This window comes from Eschscholzia californica, unplaced genomic scaffold, assembly GCF_041429995.1.
Source record: "Eschscholzia californica isolate CP2 unplaced genomic scaffold, dmEscCali1.0.p SCAF_1, whole genome shotgun sequence".
NCBI classification, from domain to species: domain Eukaryota; kingdom Viridiplantae; phylum Streptophyta; class Magnoliopsida; order Ranunculales; family Papaveraceae; genus Eschscholzia; species Eschscholzia californica.
Window position 1 is genome coordinate 70267751 of NW_028238198.1, and position 24822 is coordinate 70292572.

The 24822-nt window shown below is 36.5% G+C and overlaps 1 long non-coding RNA gene across 2 annotated transcripts; it reads right to left on the reverse strand.

The window, feature by feature from the left end:
* Nucleotides 1-11916: 11916 nt before the first annotated feature.
* Nucleotides 11917-13148, reverse strand: LOC147568722 (uncharacterized). Of its 2 annotated transcripts, none has more exons than XR_015238410.1 (3): nucleotides 13050-13148; nucleotides 12547-12594; nucleotides 11917-12458 (listed from the first exon to the last, which is right to left on the reverse strand). It is a non-coding gene; the product is annotated as an uncharacterized LOC147568722 (long non-coding RNA). The 2 variants fall into 2 exon arrangements; XR_015238409.1 differs by lacking the exon at nucleotides 13050-13148 and adding an exon at nucleotides 12747-12903.
* Nucleotides 13149-24822: the final 11674 nt, after the last annotated feature.

Below are 24822 nucleotides of genomic sequence, written 5' to 3' on the forward strand. Positions count from 1 at the left end.
AAGAAAATTCTTAAAAATAAGTGGGTTTTCAAAATCAAAACCGAAGAAAGAAATTCACAACCACGGTATAAGGCACGCCTAGTGGTGAAAGGATTTGGGCAGAAGAAGGGTATTGATTTTGATGAGATTTTCTCTCCAGTGGTGAAGATGTCCTCTATACGGTTAGTATTGGGATTGGCTGCAAGTATGAACCTAGAAATTGAACAACTAGATGTCAAGACCGCTTTCCTTCATGGTGACTTGGAGGAAGATGTGTATATGGAACAACCAACAGGGTTTGAAGTTAAAGGTAAGGAACACTTGGTTTGTAAGTTAGAGAAGAGTTTATATGGGTTGAAACAAGCACCAAGACAGTGGTACAAAAAGTTTGAATCATTCATGAAGGATCAAGGGTATCACAGGACGGCTTCAGATCATTGTGTTTTCGTTCATAAATTTCCTGATGGAGATTTGATTATACTTCTGCTTTATGTTGATGATATGTTGATTGTTGGTCAGGATGCTAATAAAATTAGCAGGTTAAAGAAGGAACTAAACAAGTATTTCGATATGAAAGACTTGGGTCCAGCAAAACAAATTCTTGGCATGCATATCTCTCGTGATAGAAAAGCTGGAAAACTTTGGCTATCACAAGAAAGATACATTGAGAAGGTTCTAGAAAGGTTCAATATGGACAAGACAAAACCAGTGAGTTGTCCATTAGCCAGTCACTTCAAGTTGACTCGTGATCAGTGTCCATCAACTAGAAGTGAGAAAGAAGAAATGGAGAAAATTCCTTATGCTTCAGCTGTAGGAAGCTTGATGTATGCAATGGTATGTACGAGACCGGACATTGCATTTGCAGTTGGAGTAGTAAGCAGATTTCTTGCCAATCCAGGCAAAGAGCATTGGTTAGCAGTGAAGTGGATTCTGAAGTATCTTAGAGGTACGTCTAAAGCTCGTATATGTTTTGGTAATGATAAGCCAGTATTAGTCGGTTACACAGATGCAGACATGGCAGGAGATGTAGACTCTAAAAGGTCCACATCAGGCTACCTATTTACATTTTCAGGGGGAGCAGTGTCATGGCAATCTAAATTACAAAAGTGTGTAGCTTTATCTACTACAGAGGCAGAATATATTGCCATTACAGAATGTTGCAAGGAGATGTTATGGATGAAGAGATTGTTAGAAGAACTTGGTATGAAACAGGATAATTATGTTATTCATTGCGACAGTCAAAGTGCCATCCACCTCAGTAAGAATTCTAGTTTCCATTCAAAGTCCAAGCATATAAATGTGAGATACCAGTGGATCCAAGATGTTCATGAAGACAAGGTGTTGAAGATCGAGAAAATCCATACTGACGACAATGGTTCAGATATGATGACAAAACCATTACCCAAAGGCAAACATGAGCTATGTAGCAGTGTTGCAGGTTTGGGGATGGTAGGTCCCTCTTCATAAGTCGGGAGGGGGAGTTTGTTGGGGTCCCTCCTTATAATAAAAGGACTCCTAGTTGGAATAGGATTTCCCTTATTCCTTGTTTGGGGAAAAAATAGAAACTTCTATTTTTTTCAAGCCTAAAAAGGAATTCCTATTTCTATTGGTAAACCTCCTTATTTATTATTATAAATAGGGAATGAAAGGGAAGAGATTATACACAACAACTTCCAGAACAAAGAGAAGTCAGAGAAAGAGAGATTTCTGAAGTGGTTCTTTCAAGAGAGATTGAAAGAGCAGAATATTGGTTTGAAGAAAAGAAGATTATTAATCTTGTGAAGCAATTTAGTTTGTGGTTATCTTCTTCAACCTTTAGTAATCTAGGATTTGTTCAAATCCTAAGGAGTAAGAGATTTTATTTCTTTGTTTCTTTGTTCAGTTTATCCACCATAGGTTTGGTGAAGAGTTGTGTAACCCATTATTTAATTATAGTGGAAGATTTCTGGACTAGGTCCCGTGGTTTTTTACCTTCTAGTTTGGAGGGGTTTTTTGCCACGTTAAATAATCTTGGTGTCTCTACTTTTACTTTCGCATCGTTTATCTTCATATTCCTGAACAAGTTAATTAGGTTATTTTTCCTAATATTTTGGTCTATGGCTGAGCCCCCCTAGAAATGTTGTCCGCTATTTATTTTCTTCAGAAATATAGGCCTGTTGTTTTCAAAATCTTATACTGTAATTTGTTTTTTTTTTTTTGTTGAAAGAATCTTATAATTTGTTTAGTTATCTTACTTTATTTTCTCAAGTATGTATGTAAAAATACTGAAGGAGTAAAAGAAGTGCGTCATGTGTATACAAGTAGTTAGCTAGTCACCTAGTACTGGTAGTGTTGATCTTGTAACCCCACTTGCTAGCGTCATTGGCTCACATAAGAGACTCCAGTTAGGCAGAATCTCCTAGTTTAATTGTATAATTGGAATCTGCATAATAGTTCTCATGCCCTAAACATATAATCTTGTAATGCCATGTACTTCAGTACTTTCACCATCTTTGCCTGATTTTGGGTCATAGGGCTTTACAAGTCCTACATTGTATGTGTTTACGGTGCATTTTGCACTTTTCGACATTGCCAAGAGATATTTTGTAAAATTTTCAGGTGGATGTGATCTAATGGTTGTAAATTGTAATGAGACACTTCCTACCATTATCAGAAATAATTGAACCAAAATAGATGGCTCTGAATGAAATTGCATATATGTATTTGTACGAAGTCGTTTTCATGTGTTTTCATCCAATAGTTACGTGACTCTTCACTTTTTCTTTGTTCACCAAATTACGGGAAAATGACTATATAAAGAGATTCGCACGTGAGTCTTACTCACGAAATCTTTTGCTTTCTTCGTCATGTTATATTCAACATTTTCTTTTTGTGAAAATGTTATACTCAACTTTTTAGTAACAATTCTCGTCGTAGCTGTGTTCATGGTTTGGATCGAATCAAACGTAGTTTGACTCTTTGACATATAAAATTTGTGATTTTTTACAAATACTCTTGAAAATTTATAGTTTACCTTAATTCTTCCACGCATCAATAATTCAAACAAATATTTCCCATCTCAATTATCCAATAATCTTGTCACACTTTATTAGTTGTTTGGGTTTTTAAAGCTATCTAGGACATAAGTAGTGATGCCAAATTGATAAATGTTTTATGCAAATATTTCAGGTAATAACCCAATAATAATGTAATAATTGGTGGTACTATTCATGGATTAATCAACTTTATTATGTCTTGGAATAAGTCGTTTTAGGGTAGACATGATTAATCAGATGTATATTGATAATGAACTAGTGATGCTTCTTTAGGTTAATCAATTGATTTCTCACTATTTTCTTGGTCATCTAAGAGCCAAGGAGGCGTTTTAATGGACATGATTGATTTCTTTTATCTCTCTAGGAATATTTGTTTTCCTCTAGTTGGAGATTAGCTTGTGTAGTTAGTGAAGTTCTTAATAGATTTTTTGTATGGTTTGTATCATTTAGGAAATCGAACTTCTGTAAAAGATATTGTTATTATCGCTTTTTTGGTACTATCTTAATGGATATCTACCTCACAATTTTAATTCAAAACTTGGCACACAAAAACAATACTATTCCAACAATAATCGCCGATAATTGAATAGTTCACTATTATGATCTTCTCCTTATTCAAAAACTATTATGATTTTTTCAAACAGGTAACATACGTGATTTTCAATAATTAGTTTGTCTAGATAGATTTTCGTTGGATGCATGCTACTAGTAACTATGTACACACGTAGATAACGTTATCCAAGATATGCTTGCCTTGAAGGTATAACATTATTAAAAGACTTCATAATCAATACGAAATTTTATAATACTTTCATTTCTACGCACAAAATAAATGTATTTCGGGCCACTTAATAGTTCTTGCTCTAGCTTTCTTAGACCTGTATAGTGTCTCATAAATGACCAAATATAAAATGTATTCTATAGACGCCCAATTGTATAGTGTCTCGTTTATGTTTTAAAGATAAAAGAGAGTTCCTTTAACTTCTTCTTTTTTTGTTGAAAAGAGCTCCTTTAACTTGATATACCAAACGACCAAAATAACTTATCATAAAGCCCTTGTATTTAAGCGCTAAATGATTCTAAGTAAATATGATTTACGAAAATGTGCTTCACAAATGGACTTTTTATTTTTGAAATTGTCATCGTGTCTCGAACTCTTGACTTTCAAAGTAGAAGACTAAACACAAATGACGATCTTACTTCTTGTAATACATAGTTCTCTTACCACAACCATTCTACGTACTACTACTATTATTAAGTAGCTAGCACAGAGTTTTTGGAAATAAGTAACAACTTGTTTGATTTGGAGACGATAAGTATGTACGTATTCCCACCTGTGAGATACCAATGAATATTTTGTCGTAATATCCGACAATGTACTACGAGTTCATTTATTCTGGAAAGAAAATAAAAACTTTAACAGGGACCAAATTAATATATACATGCCAGTATTTTCCAACTTGACTATGGATTCTTGTGAAAGTGAAGAGAGTGTTGGAATCGGAGCCTATTTTGGCTCGAGCCGACTCGTCAAACTCAGAAACGGAACGCTCCATTGCGTTCGTCTTGTCGAGCTCTTCAATTTAGAGCTAAGAATCACTCGAATCCGATTCCGGATGAATGAGAAATTCAAGTTTAAAGTTTGGACAAAGATCGGTTAAATAAGGACTAAATCGTCAAAGAGGACAAGTCAAGTTGAGGGGCATTTGCGCGAAGAGGACGCGCTCAAATCTGAACGGCCAGCGTTCATCGCGCGGGTTTGCGCGCGATCCGACAGATGGCGTTCACTCTCCGCGTTCGGGCACGCGTAAGGCCACATCTAACGGTCGGTTTTGCATCTGTGGGACGGTTTCGGTATGATCTAATGGATCAGATTCTGGCCGAGTTTTTGAGCTGAATCTGATGGCCTAAAATCCACCCGAAAATCCCAGTTATATAACCAACTTTTCTCAAAGAGTTGTGTCCCTAAAAACCAAGAGTTTTGTCCCAAAACTCTAGAGATGTGTCCCCAAAACACTAGAGATGTGTCCCAAACCAATGTGACCACTCAATTCCTATAAATACCACCCAAACTCACTTCATTTTTCATCAATTCAATTCATTCTCTTCTTCTCTTCTCTCATAAGCAATTAGAACTTTCTGGTTTGTCTAGAATATCTAATTAGCAAGTACTTCTAATAGTTTTGGTTAGACCAAAATATTTAGAAAGAGAAAGGAAAGAAGATTTAAGTGACATTTGAATTTCCGAAGCATCCAGAACATCATCCGCATATAGTCCAAGAGCTCATACTACTTACAAAGGTTCGTCCGCTTTCAGAATATAGAAGTACCATCTTAAAATTCTGAAAGGTTAGTCGTTGTATCCCGAAGGCATTCACCCTAACGTTTGGTACTGTTACGGGGGTGTAAAATGTCTTAAGGAAAGAGAATCTATTCTCGCCTCGACTACATTAACCGAAAGAAGGAATATTGATAAATCATTATTCTTTAATTATTTTTTTCTCTATAAGTTAGGGAAAGGAAACTTTGTCTAAATTAAGCCAAGACAAAGAAAAATCGACTTATCGATTAATAACAGAGAAACAACAGAGAGATGGTCAGTTCGTATAGTCTAAAGTTTAGTATATAATATTTGGTGAGTTGACAGATATAAGAGATGGGGGTACAATTTGAAAGAGACACAACAAACAGCAAAACAACAAATAGAGCCAACATGTGACCATGAGTTTGTAACACACTGGAAGCAGTTGGATTGTTTTTGTCTAACTAGTTTATACTCCCTATGGAAATATTCAATTATTAATGTCTGTTTAAGACCCAAATTACAAAATAATGAAGTAATAGTCATGCTACTTCTGAAAAGGTTGAGAAATGAGGCATAAATAAAATACCAAGGATTGGTCATCCGGAGCTTCGGAAGTTTGTTATAGGCATGTCTGTTTTCTCAACATTTTCTGTGGGTTGGAACTGAGCAGTTGGAAGACCACATACAGTATTGTGTGAGGCAATGCACTCAAACTGGCCTAAATTCGTGTTCAAATCCAGCACAGATTAAGTTCGGTCCGAGTATTCTCGAACTGCTTTGTCAATGAAGCAATATGAGTAATTTTCCAGAGCACTTGGAGACTCTTCTAAAAATGAATGGTCTTATTTCAGCCAAGTTTCTTATAGGCCTGCCCGTTTCTCAGCATTTTATGTGGGTTGGACCTAAGCAGTCCGAAGATCACATACAATATAGTCTGAGTAAATGCACTCAGACTGGCCTAAATTCGTGTTGTTCAAGTCCAGTACGGATTAAGTTCGGTCAGAGTATTCTCGAACTACTTTGTCAATGAAGCGTTATGTAATTTTCAAGAGCACTACTAGACTCTTCTAAAAATGAATGGATTTATGTCATGTAACTATGAGAGGGACCAAGAAAAATAAGATATTTGCCCCAAGCTTGGACTCTTAGTCAGGTGGAGAATAATTTTTGAAAAATTATTTCAGATAGTCTATAGAAATCGCGACGGTGACCTTGAGAAACCGATTATGGACAGATCTCGACCTCTCTAGGGGTACACATACATTAATCCGTATCCAAATAGAGTTTTTTTTAAAATAATTATGCAAATAGAATTTTGACAGGGAGAAAAAGGGGATAACAAAGGGACAGTACAAAAAAATATATATATACTCCAACTTTTTTTACATATCCAGGGTCTAATTGAAAAAAAAAAAAAAAAAAAGCAAAATCAACCTTATAACCTAATCATTTCCTTTCAACAAAAAAAAAAAAAAAAACCTAATCATTTCATTGTTCCTTTTATTATTACAGACTTTTCTATCAACTCACCCCACTCCCTCGTTAGAAAGAGAGATAATAGAGAGAGAGAGAGAGGGGGGTGGGAGGGGAATCGAATTCGAGGTTGAGGAGATAAATACGACGGCTAAGAGGAGAAGACAAAAGTTTATAAATAAGTAATAATTTATTGACATTAGAAAGAAAGAAAGAGAGAGTGGTGCATTGAAAATTATGAAGTAGGTTGAAAAGCTGATGCACTTTTTTGTTTGTTGAAATGATATTATATTGAACTAAACAACAAGAGTTCTATTACAGTACATACGAGAAATAATGTAAGGAATACGAGAATTTATGCCGCTTGATTGAATTTCCTATTCGTATACGAGAATTTAATTGTTTCCAACCTTTGCTTGATTTCCTGTATTTTTTGTATATGAATTTTGGATTGCCACTGTATTTCATTTCTATGGTTCTGTAAATATTGTATAACATTGATATTATCACTTTCTATGATTATTTTCCTGTAGTTATGGGATTCATCCCATAACATTCCATTTAGGATAGCCATCGCTTCGCATTCCTCTGTTTCTGCTTCTGGTGGTTGTCACATGAGCTTCTAGAAATTTTGACTCGTTGTTGTGAATGATCAGGCTTGTTCCTGCAATATTCTGGATGTCGATGAACGAAACATCTGCATTAATTTTCACCAATGGTATATTAGGAGGGATCCATTTATCTTGTATTATTTTGGTTTTGATCGGGGTGTTCTCTTTATATTGCGGGAATTTGATGATCATAGATTTAATTTGATCTATCGAATTGATTTCGTGTTGAAAGCAGTGGTCGCAACGTGCTTTCCATATGTTCTAAAGTATTGTCGCATAATGAATATTATTAGATGTGATACTTCTTTGTGCTTTTTGTTCCCATGTGCTATCACAGAGGATATCTTATCAGAAATTATATTGAAGTAAAACCATATGTTCTTTGCCAGTGGACAGTGTAGAAGAGCATGATCTATAGATTCAATTTCATTACAGTTTGGGCAACTCAGATTATTGTCGATATATTTACCTATTCTTTCCCTAACCGGGAGAGCTTTTACACATATTTTCCATGTGAACATCTTTATTCTAGGGATGACTGGAATCGACCATATAAAATTCCAGTTCGGTGATAATGGTAATGGAGAATTCATACTGATGCAAAGGTTTTGATACATGGATTTGACCGAGAAGTGTCCCGATTTAGTAAGGGACCACCTTCTCCGATCCTCATTGTTACCTGCAATCGGGATTGACAAAATTAAATTTCTAGTATTGACATCAAATGTGTTATTGAGAAGTTCTTCGTTCCATTTATCCTGTTCAATCAACTGCGAGACCTTAGATATTTGAGAGTTATAAAGGTTAGAAGGGGGATGGTGTAGTGTTGGGATCCAGTTATCTTTCCATACATCTATTTTCTCATCGTTATGCACCTCCCAAGTGGAGAACCTATCGATGTTATTGAGATGCTTGCTTATATTTTTCCAATGCCAGGAGTGGTGTGGTTTAGCTGAACTCGGATTCTCGCTATTATTATAGTATTTAGCTTTTAAGAATTGAACCGAGATAGCTTTGGGTTCCGCTTTGATCTTCCAAGCGAGTTTACTCAACATCGCTTGATTATCCAGCTCCGGGGAGTGAATACCAATACCTCCAAGTTTTTTGGAAGGCAAATAGTTGGACCAACTTTTGGTACAAATACCCTTGGACTTACCCCACCAGAACGACTTTTGCAAAGTCGATATGCTCTTGCATATGCCTTTGGGAAGGGCAAAGCATTGCATTTGGAATTGGGGTACGGCCGCTGCTATTGTCGAAATGACAATGGTGCGCCCTACCTGAGAAAGGAAATTATGATTCCATTTCTCTAATTTGTTTTTAATCTTCTGAAGAATGTCATTGAAAACCTTCTTTTTCTGCCCGCCAATAAAAAGTTGGGCTCCTAGGTATTTTTCCGAAGTTGAAGCATATTTGACTTTGAGAGTTCGCATGATCAACCTCTTGAACTTAGGGCGGGAATTCTTGGAGTAGAAAATGTTAGATTTACTATAGTTAAACATTTACCCCGAAGCTTCGCAAAAGATTTTGAGAATGGTTTTGAGGGTATGGATATTGTCCAAATTGTTACGACCAAAGATAATACAGTCGTCCGCAAAAAGGAGATGGGAAATATTCAGGTTCGGGTTATTAGTGGGGAATCCTATAAATTTATTTTCATCATGTTCTGCATTAATAAGCCTGCTAAAAGCTTCCATGGCAAGGGTGAAAAGAAACGGAGAGAGCGGGTCGCCTTGTCTAATGCCTCTAGAGGGGTAGAAAATAGGACCTGGCCGACCATTGACAAGAACCGCCATGGAAGATGTAGAAATACATTGTGTTATCATTTTGATCCAATGTTCCGAGTATCCAAGTTTAGACATGATATCCGTCAGAAAATTCCATTCGATTCTGTCAGAAGCTTTGGACATATCTAACTTAAGTCCAAAGTATCTGGTGGCGCCTTTCATTGTTTTTAGTGAGTGAATGATTTCCTGACCTATGATCACATTATCAGTAATCTGTCTACCCGGGATATAGGCCGCTTGGATGGGGGATATAATACTCTGTAAAGAGTACTTAAGTCTATCTGCCAGAATTTTAGTGATAATCTTATATGTGGTATTGAAGAGGCTGATAGGTCTAAAATCCGCAGGGGTCTGCGGCGAAGTGGTTTTGGATATCAGACAAATATGCGTGTGATTAGTTTTTAGAGGGAGCTCAGCAGAGGTGAAGAAATCTTGCACTAAGCTAAAGATGTTGTGACTAACTGTGTCTCAATTCATTTGAAAGAAGAAGGGGGGATAACCATCTGGCCCCGGGGCGGCTTCTTTTTTAAGACTACTAATGGCCCTATTTATTTCATCTTGATCAGGAATCTTGATTAGCTCTATATTTTGGGTCTGGCTAATAGAGTATGAAAGAGATCGAGAATATTAGGATTCTGATTGTTATTGGTCGAGGTACTAATGTTTAGAAGGTGTTCAGTGAAAGCTGCTTGGATGCTATTTAGCTCATCAAGCCAATCTCTTTGATTGTTTTTAATCGCCGTAATTTTATTTCTTCTATTATGCTGAATCGCCTGCGAATGGAAAAACTTAGTGTTTTTGTCTCCTACCTCAAGAAAATTATTCCTAGATTTCTCTTTCCATAAAGATTCTTGATATCTATACCACTCTTCCAGCTGATAACTTAATATATTATATTCTTCTCTATTTGTAGTATTGTTTAACTTGGTGATTATATTTTTAATATTACTAGGTATGACCCGTGCCTCCGGCACGATACAAAAAAATCCATTGAACATGTATCTAGATGAATTTATGTGGCCATGTAATATATTTGGATGGACTTTTTCATGATTTCTCACTGAGAAATAAACCTTAATTAGTTTTAAACGGATAAATAGTTCAGTTTAAAAAGTAACAGTACAATCTAATTAAATTTGTCAATATTGAAGAACTTAGGGAGGGACATGGTGATGGGTAGATTAAAGTAAGTACCAACCAATTAGATCATTACAACTTAGTTACATATAAAAATATATCTAAATATAACAAAACGGTAAAAGAAAATTTCTGAAGTACAATAAACTACGGGAGCGTAAACATTGTTAAAATGTCCGTGTAAATATAAATACCATACAACAAACATGAATTAACTTCAGTTTAAGTTCCACCATGGTGCACAACAAAAACTCAATAAGAAACAAACATCTTATGTGTTTAACATTATGTTATAATGCTATACATAAATATATGCAATTTTGAGAAATGAAGCTTCATGTATCTTTCTATGGATCATCACCCTTAGTTGTTCACCTCGCTTCCACCGTAAAACTCAATAAGAACAAAAATCTTATGTGTTTAAGTTTTCTCTTATGCTGCTATACACAAATATATGCAATTTTTGTACCCATAAGATATGAAGCTTGATGTTTCTTTCTATGGGTCATCACCCTTAGTTGTCCACCTCACTTCCACCCAAATATATAAACTTAAAGTCAATACTAAGAACTGATCATAACAGGTAATAAAACACTATTAAGATGATGGGTTAAAAATAATTTAGGCTTTATTAAGATGACATGATATTTATCCAGCTAGAATTGTTAAAGAGACAAGGGGTTGATCTATGGGCTTCCTAGACGTTTAGCTCTTACACTGATAAATTATTTACTTTAGAAGCTTGAATTCGTTGATAGAGGAGAGATAAAAAAAATTCATTCTAGAATTGTGTTGGGCCACGACCAATAACATTATACCTGGAAATTATTCTCCCATTATTGTTACGTTCCAATGGGTATTATTATTTAGTGGTAAAATGAAGTAGGTTAATTGTCTAGGCAGGAGTCTGCTACTACTGATTTGACTACCAACAACGCCAAACACTTTGAGTTCCTCCAAAGATGATACCGTTAATACTACAACAAACAATTAAACTCCACCCATTCCGTAATCAATCTCAAGCCTCGCTTAAACAATATTGATTGTAAGCTATGCTGTAGTAGGTAGCGAATTAAGTTAGAAATTCTTTAATTATCTTGACATTAAAAGTATATCACTACTTATCTACTCTCAATTCAAAAATCGAAACTCTTCTTCCACTTGTTACAAAATTGATATCAACTCCATTCAAAAGAATAATATTAATTGACAGAAAACCAACCGAATCCCTTGTATGAGAAATTCGTATTTTTCTTTTGTATTTCATTTTCTAGTAAGTTCGTTGAAGATTTACCACCACATAATATTATAAATATAATCAGTGCCTTCAAAGCACGTTCACCCAAACACAAATATAAACTCAAGAAACAAAGAGGAATAGCGTACCTGTTACTTCTATTTGCAGAATCCTTCCAGTGAATCCAAGCACAACAATCATAACCAAACATAAAATTTGTAACCTAACATAGTTAAACATCTACTAAAGAAATATAAAAAGGGAGATGAAACTATAAGAAATTGAGATGAAGAATAAGCTACAGCGATCATGTAGCAAACAATCGAGAAAATTAATTAAGCTCGAAGAAGAATAAAATATGAATAAGGAGCTAAATTATCTTGTCATGCGAATCAAAATACATGGACACCAACATACAACAATGGATAGGTTATAGAAAATGGAAGGAGAAAATTCAAGTCATTTTTTGAAACCTAAATCTCTACACTCAGATATGTCTCACCCAATCCATCCTTCCCTCTAACATGAATGACGGATCATTGCACTGGTTGCAACTTCGGGACGACGGTGTCTTGAACTTACTCTTCTATCTCGTTTGTGTTACCTTCCTAGATATGTAAAGAAATATCGCTTAATTGAACCATGGTGTTTGGCTACACTTCTTTGAGAGCATCTAGATGATATTACAAACATTTCTTCGACTTTAGTATCCGATATACTTGCCACACCAAGATAGAATTCAAACATTTCTCATTAACGTAGATGATATTACATATCTTAGTTGACAGATAATTATATATTATTAGATGGAATAAACCTACAGAATTAGCAGGGAATTGCATACCTTCCTCGTCAATGAAACCAGGCCGGCTTATGCCCTTTTTAGTTGATTGCCTGACATTATAGGTTGATCTAATGTTTTTTAGCAAATAAATATATATTATTAGATTAAAAAACTAACATAATAGAAGTAACCACATACTCTTAACAAGGGTTTTATCTCAGCCACATTCTCATTGTTGTCCTCCTTCTGCAAAATCGATCAAAATTTTACTAACACTTTGAAGTTCATCCAATTACACATAGAAAGCAATTAAGGAATACCAATACCATATAACCAAATCTTGTAAATATAAAGATATAAAAGAATAGGGAACATATATAAGTGAATCGAGTTGGTACCGTATGAAGATGCTAAGAATTATTGGTCACAACTCCACACCTATATATTCATACAACCACACCTATATAAACTAAACAAAAATCAAGCTGAGTTTTGTTATTCAAAAGAACCCAACTTCTCCAATGGCATAATGATGATAGATTCCAAAACTTGATGTCTCTCCAAATTCCAGAACCTAGATCAATTGAAAATACAGATTTATTGTAATCTGAAAAGGATTTCAATTCAAACATCAAACAGACCTACCAAAACCCTAAACTTAAATCTGAAAGTAAAAAAAAATAGAGAGTTAAAATCATTACCCTAAGCATCTTGAAGTCGGGACAACAGAGTAAAGAGAGGGAACACGAAATCAAACTGACGACCTTTTTTAGACCGATCAGAAAGGAAAGAGACGTAGAAGTCTAAAGGGTAACGGTGAAGGGTACTTTAATGGAATTCAATTCATATTAAATGAGGGGGGTGAACTTTCTTTTTCAGGTAGGTGATGAATCAAACGGTTTAGATGTTAGAGCAAACAGACAAACGACCAGATTAAATTAGACTAATTTAACGTGTTTTCATGATCTAAACGTTGATTTGAAACGAACGGCCAGATTTATCTCTGGGTTTGTCTTTGGTTTGTCCAAAACTTTGTCCTAGTCAGCACTCGTCATTCTGTTTTATATAATAGATTTTCTATATTACCAAAGACTTGCTTATTCCATTTAGTGAGATGTCTACTCAGGTTTTTAAGGTTCACTTGAATATTATTATTATTCGTCCACTTATTGGAGATAAAATCGTGGCAGTTCGGATGTGACATCCAGGTACGGAGGAATTTGAACGGTTTGGGTGTATTCTGACTCTCTTCCACATCAGTCAGGAAAATAGGAAGATGATCTGAACCCACCGACTCCAAATGTTTAATACTAAAGCTCTGATTCTTTTCAAGCCAGGGGTGGTTTGCAAGGGCTCTATCTAGCCTTTCTTGGATAAAGTTTTCCCCGAATTGCTTATTGTTCCAAGTAAACGAGTAACCTTTAAATCCCACGTCTAGTAAATTTAGCTTGTTGATATAAGATAAAACTTTGGGAATATAAGAATTAGATACTAAAATGAGCCTCCTTCTTTATCTAGGTTAACTAAAATAGTGTCAAGATCTCCTATAACTATCCACGGTGAATCGTTATCTATATTTAGAGTCTCTAACGTTTTCCAAGGTTTAAGTTTGTTTTTATGATGTGGGCAACCATAAAAGCCCGTAATAAAATAATGTGAATTATTGTTAGTATTATATATGTCTGCATGTATCATATTATTGTCTGAGTACCTGATATTAAGGTTTATATTATGTTTCCAGTACATAACTAGACCCCCGGATTTGTTAATAGGGTCCACAAAGTGGTTATTATAGTGCTTAATGATCTTAATATATTTATTAACATTAATCGATTTTGTTTTAGTCTCTGACAAGAATATGATGTCCGGGTTGTGCTTATCAATGAGATGCATAAGATATTTCCTAGTGCTGAAAAAGGAGATACCCCTCACATTCCAACTTAGGATAGAGGGGTCATTGTGAGAAATAGAAGACATGAAGACAACGAGGGATGATACTAAGGGCACTTAACTCTAAAGGTATAATAAGGATATATGTGAATTAGGGCCCTAAATTATAGTATATTTCTGACTATAACGGCACTCCTTTGTGGTATATTTTCTCTATTAAACTACAACGTATGTGACTCCTTCTGGGCCTCTGCAAAGGAAAATAATATACTTATTACAATACCAAAAAATCTAAAAACAACCTTTCCAGAATGAATTATAGAAGGTTTCCTAACCGATCCACTAAATTTTCTATAGGCACCTAATGAGTTGGATGTTATGACCACTACTGACTACTCCTGTCGAAAGATAAAGGCACCCACTAATGCTCTACTGGCTAGCTGTTGTAAGGAACAGGAAGGACCTATAGTGTAGTGTCTTTCTAGTATAGGCACTAAAACATAAACCAAGAGATATACTACTGAAAAAATAAAGCCGGATCACTAAATGGTATATCTAATTAGTGTGGAACTAAACAATATACTACTATAAATAAAGAAATATATAACTAAATTATGTGGAACTAAATGGTGTACTATTAAAAGAGTTAAAGCAGGATCACTAAGAACTCAAATTTGCTAAGAGATTGAAATCTTATCCTTTAATTAGCTAACAGAAGAGCACATAAGATCAAAGGAATTGAAAGATAAAACATTCACCATTCATGATAACAAAACAAGCTAGAGTTCAAAATTCCGTATGAGAGACCTCTACAATCTTATAGTAATAGAGGTCTCCAACTAAAACCAAGATTACTACTACAACTCTGTAGTAATCCAACAAAAGATTAAAACTAAACAAACTAACAACAGATAATCAAAATACTTGAACAGCTAGACAGAGAATTAACCAAACCAAGAACAGACTACTCATTATCCCCTTCACCTCTCTTCTCTAATGTTAAACCCGGAGATTCTAAGAGAGAATCAGCAAAGATGTGCCTACGCCTTTCCTCCATGCTATCTATGGACTCTGGGGGTGGAGTATACCAGCTAGAGGGACCATACCCAGTGATAGAAGAAGACCCTGAGGAGTTACCAGAATACCAACTATGTAGACTACCTGAATAAGGAGAGCTTTGACCCATCCTATGATCCTTGGACCTCTTGCTCATGAGTTGTCTTCTAACATCTTCTTCTATCTTCACTTCGACCAACTTTTCTAAGTCTTTTCTCTTCCCTTTCTGCTGGAACAATTCATGAGGGGGGATAGGAGTGCACTGAGCATGTGAGGGAGGGACCACTGTAAGAGCCCAATTATCAGCAGGACCATGAGCCACAAAGTTAACCTCCATAGGGACACTATCTAGATGAACTTGAGACTTAATACAAGGAGTGATGGGTGTTCAACTACTCGCCATTTATGACATATAGCTTTAGGGAATTTGAAGTAGCTGAAATTCACTGGTTTCCCACCATCTGTAAAGATCGAGTTTAGAGTGGCTAATAGAGGTGTGCGAACGTCATACATGAATTGGATACGAATATTCGAGTTCGTGACCATACTGAAATTTTTAGGTTGGATCTGTAATATATATCCCATGCACGAAAAGATGATTTCCAAGTCATGTCGGTTCTGTATCGATGAAGGTAAACCAGAGAAGCTACACCACATTGGTTCCTGCATGAGAGCGGGAACCTCTCCATGGAAAGGAAAGTCCACCTCTTGCATTACTACTAGATAACCCCTAATAATCCAAGGTCGGCCTTGGTTTATTTCGTTCATGGCTCTAAGGTTTCTAGGTTTGATCATAAAGTGGTTAGGACCTGTAGACGAGGGAATAATACGACTCTCTCTGAAAAACCTAGATTGGGCAGAAAGATGTTTACGAATGAATCCAATACCGTAATCATATTGACAACAGAGACGAGCCAAGAACCCATAAGAGATTATTGGGAGCTCTTTGTTCTCAGAAGGCTTTGGATAGTTGATTGTTAGCTTCCCATAATCGGACATACTCAGTTGAATCGACATAAGTTAAGAAAGTTCTTCGATTTTCTCTGTAGTATTAGTCGACATGGGTTGAAGATGAAGTAGAATGGTAGAGAGAGACTTCGCCAGAACCCTAAAACTATTTCTCTTAAATACTAGGAAGATGAAGGGAGAAAGCAGAAGGAGCACCAACAACCCACCTAATACTTGCGTCATTAAGAGGAATAAAGATGATTTACTCCACGTGTAAGAAGAAACCCAGGGGTTTTCGAGACTTCTCGAAGAACACTAACCAGTTTATTCCACTTGTAGGATCCCTAATACATGCGTTAATGGAGGAAGGCCTAACGTCGAAGATTCCCATAGAATCCGGCGCATGCGTGAAGGCTTAATGAGTAGTCTGTCTCGGTTCTAGGTTTAGTAATGCCACATGTTGATTATGCAATTAAAATTAAAGCAGATGTAATAAGAGGGAGAGATTTAGGGGTAGCTTCTCTGTATTTGCCGATTGATCTTCCTTCTCTTCCCAAGATTTCTTTACCTAGATTTGCTTGCTTTTCAAGAAGAATGAATGTCTGACTTTTATCTTTACTTCTTTCTTTTCTCTGACTTATTCTCTTTTATGTAGGGGTGGCAATTTGGTCCGAACCGGCGATTTTTTTCCCAAACCCGCCCCTAATGGAACGGGTTTTACCGACCTGTTTATTTAACGGTTCGGGTTTGGTATGAAGTTAAAAAAAATAATCGGGTTCGGGGCGGGTTTGGTATTAGATAGTAAACTCCGCCCCGAACCGATTAGTACGATATATATTAAATATTGTTTTATTTAAGATTATGTTTCTAACAAATTAATCTTATATTATCAATTTAACTATGTTATGTTTTATATTATTTAAGTACTTGTAGTGTTTATGATTGATATACTCAAAGTCTTGTAAAATTTTGTTAACGATTGTTATGTTACTTCAAACTAAAATAACTTTTATGAAACAAAACACAAAATATTTTGTTTGAACCCGACCCGACCCGACTCATGTTATATTAAACGGGGCGGGGCGGGGCGGTAATGGTTTAGTAATTTTTAATTGGGGCGGGTATGGTAATTGAATATCCACCCCGATTAATTATTGGGACGGTAATGGTAAAACCCGTTTACTAACGGGACGGAGTTGGGAAAGGGATGAACCGTCCCAAACCCGCCCCGTTGACATCCCTACTTTTATGATCTAAAGATCCTTGAAAAGCATTTACTTGGCAGTATTATCAACGGATCTTACTTTGCATGTGCTAATTAATGACTGAAATGGAACCTATGTGTAGCTGTTATGGTGGAGATTAGGGTTTGGAAGTAAAAAGGAGGGAGAAGACCGTCGCCTTTCTTACGTCAGCCGACTCATTCTCTCTCCTAAAAAAACTTTATATCAGTCAGCTGACGCACTTGATAGTTCCCATGAGTTGTAAACCAACGAGTAACTATCACACAGCTAGTTCCTTACTTTTAAAAGTTCTCGGTTGTGTTCATTTTGGCCCTGAACAACCTGGTTTTCATGTGTGCTCTAGAGAAGTCGGCCATTACGACCTTCTCATAGAACCGGCATCAGTTCGCACACATATAGGTTATCCGTAATAAGGTATTCTGGTATACCTCACGTTAGACTCAATTTCTAAGTTTTTTTATTCATTAAAAGCTTAACGCTTAACCTCTCATTGCAGACAACACTGATGTCATCCTAGGAATGGGTAAGTGATAAATCTCTTTTAGTGGTCCCTTCGAGTCAGTATATAACTTTAGTTTTCCCGTTGAACCTACATCTTGGGATCTCCAGTCACATAGGTTGGGTTTCCATTATGACTTTACTCATTTACTTTAGGCAAACGTCCCATTCCCCTTGATGAAGCAATTACTAACTCTCTAGGTAACCCTTTTGTAAATAGATCCGCTAGGTTATTCTTAGATTTGACATAATCTACTGTTATGACTCCTTCTGAGAGTAATTTCTTTACGGTGTTATGTCGTCGACGAATATGTTGTGACTTACCGTTATACATTTTACTATGTGTTCTTGCAATAGCTGTCTTGTTATCGCAGTGTATATTTATTGCAGGCACCGACTTAGTCCATATAGGAATATTCTCTAGGAAGTGTCGCAGCCACTTTGTCCCTTCTCCTGCTTTATCCAGAGCAATGAATTCTGAATCCATTGTCGATCGAGCTATGCATGTTTGCTTTGAGGATTTCCAGGATATGGCAGCCCCACCCAGTGTGAATACGTATCCACTGGTTGACTTGGTATCATCAGTATCTGAGATCCAGTTGGCATCTGCATAACCCTCTAATACTGCCGGATATTTGGTATATAATAGCCCATACTCTTTAGTCTGTCTCAAATACCTAAGTACCCTTGCTATAGCAGTCCAATGTTTTTTACTCGGATTACTAGTAAACCTACTCAATTTGCTAACAGAATAGGCTATGTACGGACGTTGTACAATTCATCAAGTACATTAGACTTCTGATAATCTGTGAGTACCTTAGCTGGTTTACTCCTTGACCACGATTTTTCATCAAATGCACGGCCGGATCTATCGGCGTCCGAGCCAAACTCTTATCATTCTTGCTAAATTTTTCTAGAATTTTCTCAACGTAGTGAGTCTGAGATAATTTTATCCCAGAACAGCTTCTAGATATTTTTATTCCGAGAATGACTTCAACTCGACCTAAGTATTTCATGTCGAAATTCTTCGACAACATTTGCTTAGTCATTTTTATGACATTTATATTATCTCCCATAATAAGCATGTCATCTACGTACAGACATAGGATTACACATCCTTTAGCAGTGACCTTAGTGTAGACGCACTTGTCACACTCATTTATTTTGAACCCATTTGATAACATTGCTTGATCAAATTTCAAGTGCCACTGCTTAGGAGCCTGCTTTAAACCATAAAGTGACTTTACTAATTCACAAACTTTCTTCTCTTGGTTGGGTACCACAAACCCTTCTGGTTGAGTCATATAAATCTCTTCTTCCAGTTGTCCATTCCAGAAAGCTATTTTTACATCCATTTGATGTATTTCCAGATTGTGGATAGATGTTATCGCAATTAGCAATCTTATAGATGTGATTCGAGTAATAGGAGAGTAAGTATCAAAATAATCTAGACCTTCTCTCCGTCTGAATCCTTGAGCCACAAGTCTGGCTTTGTACTTGTCGATTGATCCATCTGTCTTCAATTTCCTTTTGAAGATCCATTTGCAACCTAATGGTTTGCAACCTATCGGGAGATCTACTAACTCCCATGTGTGGTTATTCATGATAGACTAAATCTCATTGTTCACTGCCTCTTTCCAAAAAGGAGCTTCTGGAGTTGACATAGCTTCTCTGTATGTCTGAGGCTCACTTTCTAACATATAAGTTAGAAAATCAGGACCTAAGGTTTTTTCTACCCTTGCCCTTTTACTCTTTCGAGGCTCTTCGGACTTGTCCTTTACTAGATTCTTATCTCTTTTAGAGATTTCTGTATTTTCTTCATTTCTGACTCTTTTTAGAGATTTTTCCTCTGTTCTAGATTTACGTGGAAATATATTTTCAAAGTATTCGGCATCCCGTGATTCTAAGATTGTATTTATATGTATATCTTCTATATCAGACTTGTGAACCAGAAACATGTATGCACTATTATTTTCTGCATATCCAACGAAAATACCCGTGATCCTATTTTGACCCGTTTAGGTAGCTCTAGGACTTTGGCTAGACACCCCCCACACTTTAATGAATTTAAAGGATGGTTTTCTGCAGTTCCACAACTCATAAGGGATCTTACCTGTTTTCTTGTGAGGTAACTTATTTAATAAGTAGTTGGCCAACAATATTGCCTCCCCCCACAAGTTCTGAGGTAATCCACAACTGAGTAATAACGCATTCATCATCTCTTTCAGAGTTCGATTCTTTCTCTCTGCTACACCATTTTGTTGAGGTGTATAAGGAGCAGTAGTATGATGAATGATGCCACTTTCGGCACAAATTTCAGCGAAAGGGGATTCATACTCTCCGCCTCTATCGCTTCTAAAAATCTTAATTTGTCGATTAAGTTGATTTTCTACTTCATTCTTATAAATTTTGAATTTCTCTACTGCTTCATCTTTACTTCTTAGCAAGTAAACGTGACAGTATCTTTAATTATCGTCTATAAAGGTGATAAAATGCTTTTTACCTCCTCTGGTCGGAATCATTTTTGAATCACATATGTCACTGTGAATTAACTCTAATGGTTCTGTATTTCGTTCCACAAAATGAAAATGAGTCTTAGTTAATTTTGACTTTACACACGTTTGACATTTTTCCGAAGAATTAATATCAAACTTTGGGATTAAGTCTGTGTACATTAACTTTCTCAAAGAGTTATAATGAACATGACCTAGCCTCTCATGCCAAATATTACAAGAATCAACAACGTACGTTAATGCCTTTTCTTTATTAATAATATTTGGAGTTACAGTTGCAACATTCAATTTAAAGAGCCCCACACATAAGTACCCTTTTCCCACATACATCTCATTTTTGGATAAAATAAAATTATCGGAAAAAAATACAAGTTTGAATCTGTTCTTGCTAAGGAGAGATCCAGACACGAGATTCTTCCGAATGTCAGGTGCATGCAGGACGTCATTTAGGGTTACTTCTTTTCTTGAAGTGAACTTCAGGACCACTTTCCCTTTTCCTTGAACTTGACTTGTTGCGGCGTTTTCCATAAACAGTGTCTCGCCTTCTTCAAGTTTGGTGTAAGTGGAGAACATGGCTCTATCTGCACAAACGTGCCTCGTGGCCCCAGTGTCGATCCACCATTCTTTCGGATTTCCAACTAGGTTAACTTCAGAAATAACCGCACACAGATTCATATTCTGAAACTTTTCAGCCACATCTTCAATTCCAGTAACCATTGCACACAGGTTCTGGACATCTTCATCTTCAACAAGAGAAGCCTGATGCTTAACTTTCTTTCTCTTCTTGATCTTGTCATTTTTAGAACGACAATCTTTGGAAAGATGCCCCTTCTTGCCACAGTTGAAGCAGTTGACATCGAAACTCTTCTTCGTCGACTTTTCTGATCCCACTTCACGGCCCGAGCGTTTCCGCTTTAGTTTTGGTCCCCCTTCGATGACGTTTACTTTTGGAGCATTTGAAGACTTCTCTGTCTTCTTTTCTGCAGTACGACTATCCTCTTCTATTCGAAGTTTGAGGATGAGTTCTTCAAGGCTCGTGTCTTTATTTTTATGACGAAGGTAATTCTTGAAGTCTTTCCAACCCGGAGACAATTTTTCAATCATCGCTTAGACTTGAAAGGCTTCATTTGTTACTAATGATTCGACCTTTAATTCCTGAAAATTATTTGGAATTCTTGAACTTGGGTTATGACTGGTTTAGAGTCAACCATTTTAAAGTCCAGAAACCTTCCAACGATAAATTTCTTCACTCCTGCAGTTTCGGCTTTATATTTATTGTGTATATTCTTTTGCATTATCAATCACACAATACACATTATAAAGGCCATCATCCAACGAATTCAAAATATAATTTTTACATAAAAAATTACTATGCCTCCATGCCTCTACGGCCGAAGTATGTTGGACATCTCCGTCTTCTCGAAGGACCGGCTGGTCTTCAGTCAGATATTTTACTAACCCTAGAGTGGTTAGATAAAACATCATCTTCTGCGCCCATCGCTTAAAATCGATGCCCTTAAATTTCTTCGGTTTTTCGGCATGGGCAGGACCAACACTTTTCATTATGGCTTCACCAGTTGTTGCCATCTCTATTTCTGTCTGACACAGAAAATTAGTTCAGTATACCGAAGTAAATCAATTATCTTGAGATTGTTGGATTCTATGTACCGCTTCAACGAGTTGACTCAGCGAGTCTATAACCGAATCACTGGTGAAACTGGTTACTACTTTAGTTTTATTTGTAAATCAATCAAAACACTTTCTTTCCAAATTAATGAAGAAAAACTCAGGAAAAGAACAACTCAATATCTTTCGTATTTCTAACCGATAATGTCTGTTATCCAGAGCAAATGTTTCGTAGTCGAATCTCACTATCGATTTAAGATTAGAAAGAGGAATTGTATTCCTTCTGTGTTTACTGATTTATTACTTAAAAATCAACATACTTCTGATTTTAAAAAATCAGAATGTCTTTGATTAAAAAATCAGATAGACTAAAAAGAAAAAGAAAAATCGGAGGATTAGAAGAAGAAGATTTTTTTTTTTAATCGAGGCGAGGTATTCCTCTTTCTTTAAGACAATTGACGCCCTGTATAGTACCAAACAGTTACCGGTGTTTGTCTCCCAGGATACAACGATTACCTTTCGATTCAATGGTACTTCGAATCAGAAAACAGTCGAACTTGAAAGTATACTAACCTCTGACTTAATGCGAATGGACCGGACTTCCTTCTTATAAAACTCCTTCTATACTCTATCAAATGATCTTCTTAAACTCTCTAAAATGAACTTCTAATAATGCTTGATGCTCTGGGAAAAACGGAATGAAATTTGGAGTTGATTTGGGTCCTATAAATAGGTTTCGAATAGGCACATTCATTAGGGACATGTCTGTTGGCTTTTAGGGACGCATCTGTTGGAAAGGAACTTAACGGGTCACTTATTTAGAAACAGACATGTCGGCTGGGATTAGAGCCGTCAGATCGCGCTCAAAACCTCGGGAGGAGCCCTCCGTTAGATCTAGAGACTTATACCGAAACTAGCCCACAATCTAAAGGAGATGAGCCGTTGGATTGAGGTTCGGCAGACGTCCCACTCCGTGCCCGACAAGGGTTTAACCAGATCCGTTGGATCTTGCGCATTTGCGCGGAGAGAACGCCTGCCATCAGATCTGGTCGTGTTCGCTTTGCGTAAATGGTCCCCAAACCAACTTTTCCTTATTGCGACTTAGTCCCTAAATCAACCAAACATCGATCAAACTTCAGACTTGAATATCTCATTCATCCGGAATCGGATTTGAGTGATTCTTGACTCTAACCTAAAGAGCTCGACGAGACGAACGCAATGGTGTGCTTCGTTTCTGAGTTTGACAACTTGAATCGATCCAAAATCGACTCCGATTCCAACATAGGATTTGTTTATGTTAAGTCCAAGCATTTTAATTCTTTATAATGTTGGATTTTTATCTTTTAAGTTCAAGATGTGAGTACTATTTTAAATTTCTAACTCGCTGTTGATGGAGAACGAAGCAATTCCTAAGTTACTTAACTGGTTTCTTTGAATACTCTGTTTCGAATCAACCATGTCAGGTGGAATGGTGGTGTACTCTTCCTCCTGACACTATAAAGATTAATTTCCACGGATTGTTCAAGGAAGATGAAGCTTCTTGTGCAGCCATTGCTAGAGACTCGGAACAAAACATATTGGGAATTAAAACTCAAAGGATCCAACCCTTGTCCGTCATTTACAGTGAAATAGTAGGGTTCAAGGTGTGAATGGAGTTCGCAACTGAGTTAGCCGTAACACCTTATAAAATGGAAGGTGATGCTAGGATTGTCCTTGAATTGATCACAACCGTTGATCAGGATGTGTCGTGGAGAATCTTAACTGAAATCAATGGGTTGCATGCACATACCCTTGGTGCCGTCATTTCCATCAGATATTGTTAGTACTAAAAGTCGCAGAAGCTATTGAACCTATCCTAGAAATTGATCCGATTATGAAAATTAATCGAAAAGCTAAGCCAAAACTGAATATGCAAACAGAATTTAACGAGGTTCGGCTTTAAAGCCTACGTCTGCGGGCGAACAAGAAATCTTTATTGAAGGATAGATGAAGATGACTCACACAACCCGCAAGTTCGTCCCAAGATGGTACCGTATAGAAATTTAACCTTCTATACTAGATCTTCGACAACCGAGAAATTAAACATCGCTCAAAACTATGAACAAAAATTTCTCTCTCACTTGCTCTCTCTTTAGCTCTCTCTAAAGAATAGTTGTTGTGTTTGTTGTTGATGTGAATTACAAACACTCAAACCTCCTATTTATATAGGATATCCACCGTCATAACAAGCCCAATACTAGGAACTTTGGTTTCTATATTTTGGTGCCAATTAACAAGCCAAAATTTAGAAACCAAAAACCGCCTCTTTCACAAACCAAAACCGCCTATTAGAAAAGCCAAAAAACCGCCTAAGCTTCACAATTCAAACTTCAAACCGCCTCTTCAATTGGGTTTCCAAACCCAATCTCACAATTCTCCACCTCGTACACAATTTGATATACTTCAAATTTTGGACGAACACTAGGATACTCTTTGTAAGATATATCTGCTTCTTATAACTTCATCGGACTTCACCATATGACCATGGCTGCCTACGTACCCTTTTATAGGATCAAGCCTACCGTAGTTCTACCAACCCTTCACATAAAGATTTACCTTGTCACCATTACGCCCTTTCGGGCAACTTAACACGAGCCGATTTGTAACAATTTCAGGCAATGCTGAAACTTGCTACACATCACCACTTTAGTTAACATGTC